At 53.7% G+C, this 8,903-nt stretch overlaps 1 protein-coding gene across 2 annotated transcripts in view; it reads right to left on the reverse strand.

The window, feature by feature from the left end:
- The window catches only part of Ndst1 (N-deacetylase and N-sulfotransferase 1), a 65,850-nt gene extending 57,194 nt beyond the window's left edge, over window positions 1-8,656 (reverse strand). Inside the window, exon 1 of one of the 2 annotated variants that reach the window (XM_031365774.1) lies at window positions 8,477-8,656. The gene's annotated coding sequence lies outside the window, so the exon portion shown is untranslated. Of the gene's footprint in view, window positions 1-8,256; window positions 8,381-8,476 lie in introns of those variants that run through there. The other variant, XM_031365773.1, reaches the window with a different exon arrangement.
- Window positions 8,657-8,903: the final 247 nt, after the last annotated feature.

Raw genomic sequence — 8,903 nt, forward strand, 5'->3', positions numbered from 1 at the left:
AAAAAAAAAAAAAAAAAAAAGAAAGAAAGAAAGAAAAGAAAAGAGGAAGGAAAAAGCAGAGAGAAACTAGGCTTTCTGTGAGCACCCCCACAGTTGTTCCATGTCTGAAAATGCTGAAACAGGAGAACAGGAGTACAAAGAATGAGGCATTTCTTTTTTAAATGACCTAGGATAGAGAGGAACTGGGCTTTCTTGGGTTCCTCCTGGTGCTGGCAATCTGAGTTGATCGGAAATAGGAAAGAGGCCCTGACTCTTTTATGACCTAGTTCCATGGTCCTCGTCCATAAGAACCACTTGGAGAGCAACTGTGCACACATACCACTGGGCCCCCACCACTCAGAACCTGACTCAGGAGGTCTGGGTAGGGAGGCATCGCCTGCACCTTCCACCAGTTCCCAGGTGACACAGATGCCCAGCTCTGAGAAGTTCCAGCTAAACCTGCAGGAGAGGCAGGAAAGCCACCTACTGCTTCCATTCCCTTAACAGCACAAGCCAGGTGTCCCAATCGTCAGGAGGAAGGGCACACAGGCAGAAGGGCACAGCTTGGGTACAGGGCCTGCTAGGACAACATTTGCTTCTTGCCTGGCATCTGCCTGGGCAGATAGCTATGTGCAAGCAAAGCGGAAGGTACAGACCAAGACTATAGCAAACCTCCACCCTACACCACCTGGAGACCTGTCCAGACAAGCCAGTCCTTGGCCAGCCTGAAGGTGCTGAGAATCCAGGCCTTCCCTCACAGGCTCAGACTTCAGGTCTGAAAAACCAGAATCACATAAGCTCTAGGATTTTTTTTTTTTTTTTCAAGACAGGGTTTCTCTGTGTAGCCCTGGCTGTCCTGGAACTCACTGTGTAGACCAGGCTGGCCTCAAACTCAGAAATCTGCCTGCCTCTGCCTCCCAAGTGCTGGGATTAAAGGCGTGCGCCACCACCGCCCGGCCAACTTATTTTTATTTTATGTTCATGAGTGTTTACCTGAACGTGTGTCTGTACTGCATGTGTGCGCTACCCACATGAAGGTGAGAAGACCGTGTCAGGTCCCCTGGAACTGGAGTTACAGTCGTGTACCACCACCATGTGGCTGATGGAGATCGAACCTGGGTCCTCTGGAGGAGTAGCCAGTGTTCTTACCTGCTGAGCCATCTCTCCAGCCCTGAGATCCACTCCCAGAAATATGGTGCTTGCTCCCTCCAGAAACAAATACTGCAGGTTGCTGAGATGGCTCAGTGAGTAAGAGCACTGACAGCTCCTCCAAACGTCCTGAGTTCAAATCCCAGCAACCACATAGTGGCTCACAACCACCCGTAATATGATCTGATGCTCTCTTCTAGTGTGTCTGAAGATAGCTACAGTGTACTTATTTATAATAATAAATAAATCTTTGGGCCGAAACGAGCAGGGTCTGAGCAAGTGGGGCCAACATGGAGCGAGCAGATGTTCTAAAAGTCAATTCCCAACAACCAGATGAAGGCTCACAACTACCTGTACAGCTACAGTGTACTCATATACACAAAATAAAATAAATAAATAAATCTTAAAAAAAAAAAAAGAAAGAAAAGAAACAACTGCCATCTTGGCCTGCTGTGAAATGTTGTTTCCTTACTACTGACCCTTCAGCCTGTCTCTCAATGCTTCACAGACAAGAGGAGCCAGAGGAGCCCTTTAGAAATCAGAGATTACACTGGCTGTCACCTGAGTCTAAGTTTCATGAGGAGCCATTGGTCCCTTTAGGCTTTTGTTGCCCTATCTGCTTAAAGAAGGGAATGCCAACTCCATTTCCCGCCCCTGCTACAAGAATGAAGTGAACACCTCAGACAGGAATAACTATCAAACCGGGCTTGGTGGTACACAACCTTAATCAAGTACACGGGAGGCAGAGTTGGAGGCCAGACTGGTCTATATAGAGAGTGCTAGGTGACAGTGAGGGAAACACAGTAAGACCCTGCCTGTGTCTGATAAACAACTATCAAAGTTAGACATGGAGCTGAGCATGGTGATGTATGCCAGCGATGTCAGCAGTTAGCAGGTGGAGACAGGACGATCAGGAGTCCAAAGCCAGCTTCTACTACGCAGTGAATTCAAGGTCATCCTAAATCAGAACCCACTATCTACCTCAGAAATCAGAGAGAGGCAATACAGGAAGGAAGGTAAAGTGCTTGCCTAACATACACAAAAACCTGGATTCATTCAGTTCCCAGCACTCATGAATAAGGTATGGTGGCATAAGCCTCTATCCGAGCAGAAAGACCAGTCTCAATAGCCATATATAACCAAAACTTATCTGCAGTTAAAATGCTTCAAAGGACAACTGCTGTCCCTTTGTACAGGTGAAGAACTAAACTCCTGGCCCTCGGCTCTTTCAGCAGAAGTGACAGCAGGAATCTGGCCCCAGGCTGTCTGGACCCAGTCTTACTTTCAGCCTTGACTTGGTGTGAACCTCACTACTGCCTTAAGATGAATAAGTCTCTCCTTCCCTGTCCATCACTTCTCCCTGCCACTGTGCCTTCACCCTTCCCTCCTGGAAGCTCCAAGCCCACAGCCCAGGCAGTAAGAAATGGGTCCCCGGTCATGAGAGCCACCATAAGGCTACCTGCCCAACTCACCTGGCCCAAGCTTAAGACAGTGCTCAAAAGTTGGGCAGTGGTGGCACACACCTTTAATCCCAGCACTTGGGAGGCAGAGGCAGGCAGATTTCTGAGTTCGAGGCCAGCCTGGTCTACATAGTGAGTTCCAGGCCAGCCAGAGCTACAGAGAGAAACTCTGTCTCAAAAAAAAAAAAAAAAACCAACAACAACAAAAAGATAGTACTCAATACAGTCACCAGGGAGGATATGGGACTTGAGCCCCTTAACTCGGATGACAGGATGGCAGAGAGAAAGCAGAGGCATTAACACTGGGAGGAAACCCTGAGCAGCATCTAAGATATGGCGACAGCCATGGCAGGCCTTGCAAGCGCCCTAGCACTCTCCACTTCCCAGTCTTCTACAGTAGAAAGCTGCTCCTGCTACTTTGAACAGCTCTTGCCTGCTGGATGCTGTAAAACAACCATCCCTTCCAAAAGGGTTTTATTTCTGGTTTTGTTTTTACATTTAGAATTTATTATGAGAGTGGGTATGAGGGAGTGTGTGTATGTTTGTGGCATGTGTGGAGGTCAGGTGGCAACTTGTAGAAGTTGGTCCTCTCCTTCTACCAGGTGGGACCCCCAGGGATCTAACTCATCATCAGGAATGGTGGCAAGTGCCTTTACTTAGTTGAGCAATCTCACCGGCCCAACAGGAATATCCTGATCATTGTTCTGCAGTTGGGGAAAACAATGCTCAGATTTAGGAATTAGCTAATTGCTAGATCTAGTCGTGAAAGAACTGGGATTTGAACCTACAACTCTGGATGCTACTCCAGAAAGCTGCTCACCCCTCTGGAAACAAACCCCAGGCAGCTTCTGCTGCTGGAACACAGAGCCAAAAAGATCAGGTGCTTCTGCAAGCTAGAATTCAAAGCAAGGATAAAAGGACCCCGGAAGGGTCCAGCCAACAGGTTCCATGAACATGGCGAGCATAGGCAATGGCAGCAGTGAGAGTCAGGATGTCTACATGGGAGAAGTGAGACCCCCAGAGCCGCTCACCAGGGAGAGTTTGGAGGCTGGAAAGGAAGGAAGGAAGGAAGGAAGGAAGGAAGGAAGGAAGGAAGGAAGGAAGGAAGGAGACCTAAAATGCTGCCTCCTCACTGTGAGCAGAGTCGAGGGGAGGGATGAGGGACACGGCTAGAGAAAGGAAAAAGAATGGTCTCTGCTGAATGGTTGAGGGGCATGGCACGCCGGGCACTGCCATTCACATAGCGGAGCCTCCTCCACATCTCATCAAGTGTTCTTCATCATGCACATTTTCAATTTTGATTAACCCAGCCTATATCAAAGTAACAAGCCATAAAGTGACTTAGCACGGTCTGGAGGGAAGAGCTTCGGCAGCACAGTCTCTAGTTCTGAGGCCGCATGCTCCAAGACACATCCGTTCTTCACCTGAATCCCAAACTCCAGAACCCAGGGTGATGAACAGACACCAGGACAGGCCCCAGGGAAGGAGAACCTCGGGGGTTGGGATACCCTCCTTTAAGCTCTGCCTCAAGGAAGGAGGGGAACAACCTTGCCACACACCCTCACCCCATCCCTACTCCTCACCTTTAAGCCCACAGACCCATGATCCAGGCAGAGATCGAGAAGCTATCCCCACTGTGGAAGTGGAAACCAAGCCCTCAGCAGGCCAGGCTCTGGTTGGTTCCAGAGATAACTCTCTGTAACTCCCATCCCAGAAGACTAACACACATGTGGTACACAGACATACATTCGGGCGGAACACCCATACACATGAAACAGAAACAAAAGTTAGAAAACATTAAAAGGAAAGGAAAGGAAAGGAAAGGAAAGGAAAGGAAAGGAAAGGAAAGGAAAGGAAAGGAAAGGAAAGGAAAGGAAAGGAAGGAAAGGAAAGGAAAGGAAAGGAAAGGAAAGGAAAGCAGTATTATTGGACGAAGGCAGGGCTGGTCGTCCTCAGAGTACAGGGACTCTAGGAGGAGCTGTGTGGGCCTGTGGTTATTGGTACTTCCTGAGCTACACAGGAAAGGCCACTTCAAGAGCTATGAGAAAGAACAGAGGGGCTGGAAGTGGGCTGAGTACTACCCTACTTCTGGGTTCTCAGGCAAAAAGGGAACTGAAAGCAGCTACCAGTCCTGACCCTGTGGGTACATCCTCCCACATCCTCAACAGGCTCTCTCTGTAACACTTAGCAAGGAGGCTCTCCCCTTGTCCTCAGGCAGTCTCTTTCCAGGTTAGATGGCCTGGACCTGACCTTTCTGTTGTCTCTGATCTCAAAAAAATCCTACAGGACTGACCAGCCTACAGCATCTGCCCCAAGGGAGATTTCCAGGGATTCAAAAGCAGTGAATTTGCTGGGATCCTTCCCCAAACCGTGGCCAACCCCAAGGCAGTTACAAGACCCTGCAACACCTCTCCTACCATCAACCTCAGCCTGAGTCAACCTGAGCTGACTAGGTTGACTCTGCTGGGTCACAAGCCCTGAGTCTTCCCATCTCAACCCCATCTGTCACTCTTGCCACTATCCTTGACCAAACGACCCTGAGGAGGGCAACTCGGTAGCACAGAACCAGAACAGTTTGGGTTCAAATTCTGTCACTGTTAAGTGACTACCCCTCTGAGCCTCCATTTCTCCCACCTACAAATAGGGCAGGGTGGGGCGGCCAGCAGCGGCTACTCTGCGGGGTATTGTGAGGAGTCAATGGGGTGTCTGTAAGGAGCCTGGCACCATGCCTGACACAGAGCACAGTAACAGGCACCATCTCAAAAAGCTGCTTACAACCTTCTGTCTTCCCCGCATAAAACCCAAACTCGGGAGCAGGGCGCTGCAAGCCCCCACAATCCAGTCTGGTGCCCACTGTCCTGTCTGAGGGCCTGAATCCTCACATACTTCCTCCTCTAGGAACCCTTGCTGACATCACCAAGCTGGAAGCTCTTCCTTCCACTGTCCTGAGGGCATCACCTACTGCCGATCGCCCTACGACACCCTGCTTCATGGCCATCCCTCCTCTGATCCCCGTCTGCCCTCTCTAGTCCAAATCCAGCAAGCGAGTCACCCCTATTTCATGTCCCCTGTCACCCCCCGCCACAGAAAGTTTCCATACGAATTTCAAAAAAATTACCCAGACTCGCCATCTCAAGTAAAGAATGTCCAAGTCCTCCAAATAGTCCTGTTATTTCAAGCCATACCCCAAACAAATTCCAACCGAGTAGAAGTCTGAGCAAGCCCTAGAGATTTCTAAGTCTGGCTCTGGTTCTAAAGTACAGACATGCGGGCCCAAATCACAGGCAAAGTGGGTCCCCAAGGCCAGGGCAGGGAGAGCCCTGGCCTGCTGAGACTGTCTCTCTCACGGTCTCTCTTTGTCACGAAGACCTCTCAACCTGAAGACTTCTCCTTGCACACCGCCTGTGACGCCTGTCATCTCTCCGTAGCTGACTTTCTTTACCTGTTGACTCTCCCAGAAGCCTCTGCTCTGATCACAATGGCAGACAAGTAAGTCTGACCACCTAAACAAGGGACAGCCCCAGCCCCCAGGACCCCTCCCACGCCTTCCAGCCCTCTACTTAATCCCTCGCTTTTCAGAGCTAAGTGGCTAAGTGGCGGAATTTCCATTCTTGTTCCTACAAGCTGACAGTGATGTCAGCTGGGGAGAGCTCTCTATTCCCAGGGCCGAAGGAAAGCCTGTGAATTGTGTAAATCCCACACTCTGGGCTGGAGGGCCTTGGAGCAGTTAGAACCGCCCACCCCGAAGAACCCACCCACCGCACCCATCACACTAGCCTTCCGTCCAAGGTCTCAAGATGTCATTAATTAGCAATTCGGATCCCATCCTTTAAGTAAGTACTCAAAATCCCCAATCAGAGCTTGATTGGTAATCATATGATATCATCCCTCCCCACCCTACCCCCACAACACCCCAAAAGACTGGGGCCTGCCTAGCGCAGGAAAACCAGTGGGAATCCGAGCCGGTCCTCACAGTCACTAGTGGGGTCTCTCCTGAGAGGCTAAAGAGGTGCCCAGTGCTGGTCTAGCTGGACTCCAGAACACACAAAGACAGGTATCTATCTCTATGAGGGTTCTGCAGTCTCGATGTTGGCTCAAAGTTCATCCTCACACTAGCTAGCTCTAAGGCCCTTTAAGTATGAGGTATCAAAGCCCGCCTCTCACTTTGGCAGTGGACCCTGTAGCTAAGACTTTTAGGACATAAATCCTTGACCTTAGGTCTCTCTCGGCCCAAGGGTTCTACTCTGGAGCCCAACCCCTTACCCCCCTGCTGATCTGAAAGTGACAGGTCTTAAGGGAGATAAAAAGCCTCTGCAGGTCTCCTGGGTGCTGGGGAAAAGTCTGTTGACAAAGCCACCAGCTGTCCCCAGTTGGAGCCAGGGAGACAGACTCCTCCTCCCTGAACCACCACCCACACAGGGAGACCTTTCCTACCAGGACCCAGCCAGCCACGGAACTTGGACCATCTCGAAGCTCAGATCACAGGCTCCGAGGGACCTCCCCTCCTGCTCCAGCTGCCCAGCCTAACAGAACAAGGGCACAGGACCTCACCCAGGCAAGTGCCAGATAGAAGGGTGCCTCACCTGGGGGAAGGGTGATGGGGCAAGGAGACAGCTCACGATTCAACTAAAACTGAAACTATAAACCCAGTGACATGGAAGGCCCTAGTAGGGCTCTGTACTTGGTATATAAGGACTGGGAGAGGGGACAAATCCCAGCTCCCACTTCTTACCTTCCTGACCTTTTCCATTCAGTGCCTCAGTTTCCCCTTTTGTAAAATGTGCCTAAATGTGGGGGGATCTCTATAAATGAAACTATGTAAAGCAGTGAATTAGCCCAGTGCCTGGCACACACGGCAACATGCAACCGAACACTTGTTGAATATAAAGCATGCCAACATTTTCCGAGGTCCCACACCCTGGCTCCATCCCAACTCTGACAGATACACCCATTTTACAGGTGAGGAAACAAGAGGCTAGGGAAAGTAAGGAAACCTGCTCAAGGTCACATAGCTGGGTAGCGACGAATACCGAGGTCTGTCTAACCCTCAGTCCGGGGAGTAGTACTGTTCCAGAATGTCCCCCAAGCTAGCCTAGGGGCAGGACAGAGAACCAAACAGTGGGAGGGGTAGGATCTGTAGGGATCCTGGCACGCAAGAGCCGGGTGATGGATGAGTCCCCGGCTTCTTGGCAACCCTCAGACCCCCACGTCCTACAGGCGTCCCCTCCTCGTGCTGGTCAAATGCTACAGTCCCGGTTCCGAGAAGCTGAGGGAGGAGGGGAGTTAGGGACCAGGCCGCTCAGGGCCCCGGAGAAAACCGGTCCGGCCGCCTTCCCCGCTTCCCGGATCTGGGACCCGGCCTCGAGCCCCCTCCCAAGCTAGACAAAAGTTTCCCCTGTTCGCGAGCCGGGGAGGGGGAGGGGGCATTCCTCGTGGGTGACATTATCCGTGACCTACAGCTGCCGCGCTGCCCGGCCCGCACCCCGGCCCGCCGGGCCCCGCGAGGCCCCCACCCCTTTGTCCTCCCACCGCCCGCCCGGCGCCCGCGCGCACCAAACTTGCACCGGGGCCGCTCGGGCCACCGCGCGGCCTGCACGCCGTGCCCCAGTGGCTAGCGCTCGGCCCCGGGACGCCGGCCGCCCGGTCGCCCGGCCCTCCGGCCTCTTACCTGCCTCGGCCGGGACGCCGGGGAGGGGGAGAGGGAGGAAAGCGGCGCGGGTGGCCGCGCGGCCGCCGGTCCCGGGCGTGCGCGAGGCGGGCTGCGGGCCGGCTTAACCCGTTGCTGGCCGCGCCGCGCCCGCGCGCCCGAGCCCGCCCGTGGGGAGCGCGCACAAGGCTGCCGGGCCGCCAGCCACCCTTCCTTCCTCCCTCCCTCGGTCCGCGCCTACCTCCCCCGCCGTGGCCGTGCGCGGGGCTCGATCCGGCGGCGCGGGGCGCGCACGCTGCGGGGGCCCGGGGAGGGACCGGGCGCCGGGCGCCGCGAGCCGGGGTGGATCGCTCGCTTCCAGCCCGATTCTCCCTCGGCTCTCCCGGCCGAGTCGGTGCTGCTCGGCGACCACGTGACGCGGGCTGCCTTTGACCCGGGTCTCGGAGCGGGTAGGGGGCGGGGGCCCCGGCCCGAGGGGTGTCAGGCGCGGGACCCGCGAGGGCGGTGCGCCGCGGCCCGGGTCCAGGAGGCGGTGACCCCGAGCGAACAAAGCCCTGGGGAAGCCAACAAGTTCTTTGGGGTCAGGGAGGGACCGGCGCCGGGGGTCGGAGAGGCGGCCGAGGGAAGGAGGGGGGCACAAAGACTCGCTCTCGCTGCGACTTACGGCC

This window comes from Mastomys coucha, unplaced genomic scaffold (genome assembly GCF_008632895.1).
Source record: "Mastomys coucha isolate ucsf_1 unplaced genomic scaffold, UCSF_Mcou_1 pScaffold13, whole genome shotgun sequence".
NCBI lineage: Eukaryota > Metazoa > Chordata > Mammalia > Rodentia > Muridae > Mastomys > Mastomys coucha.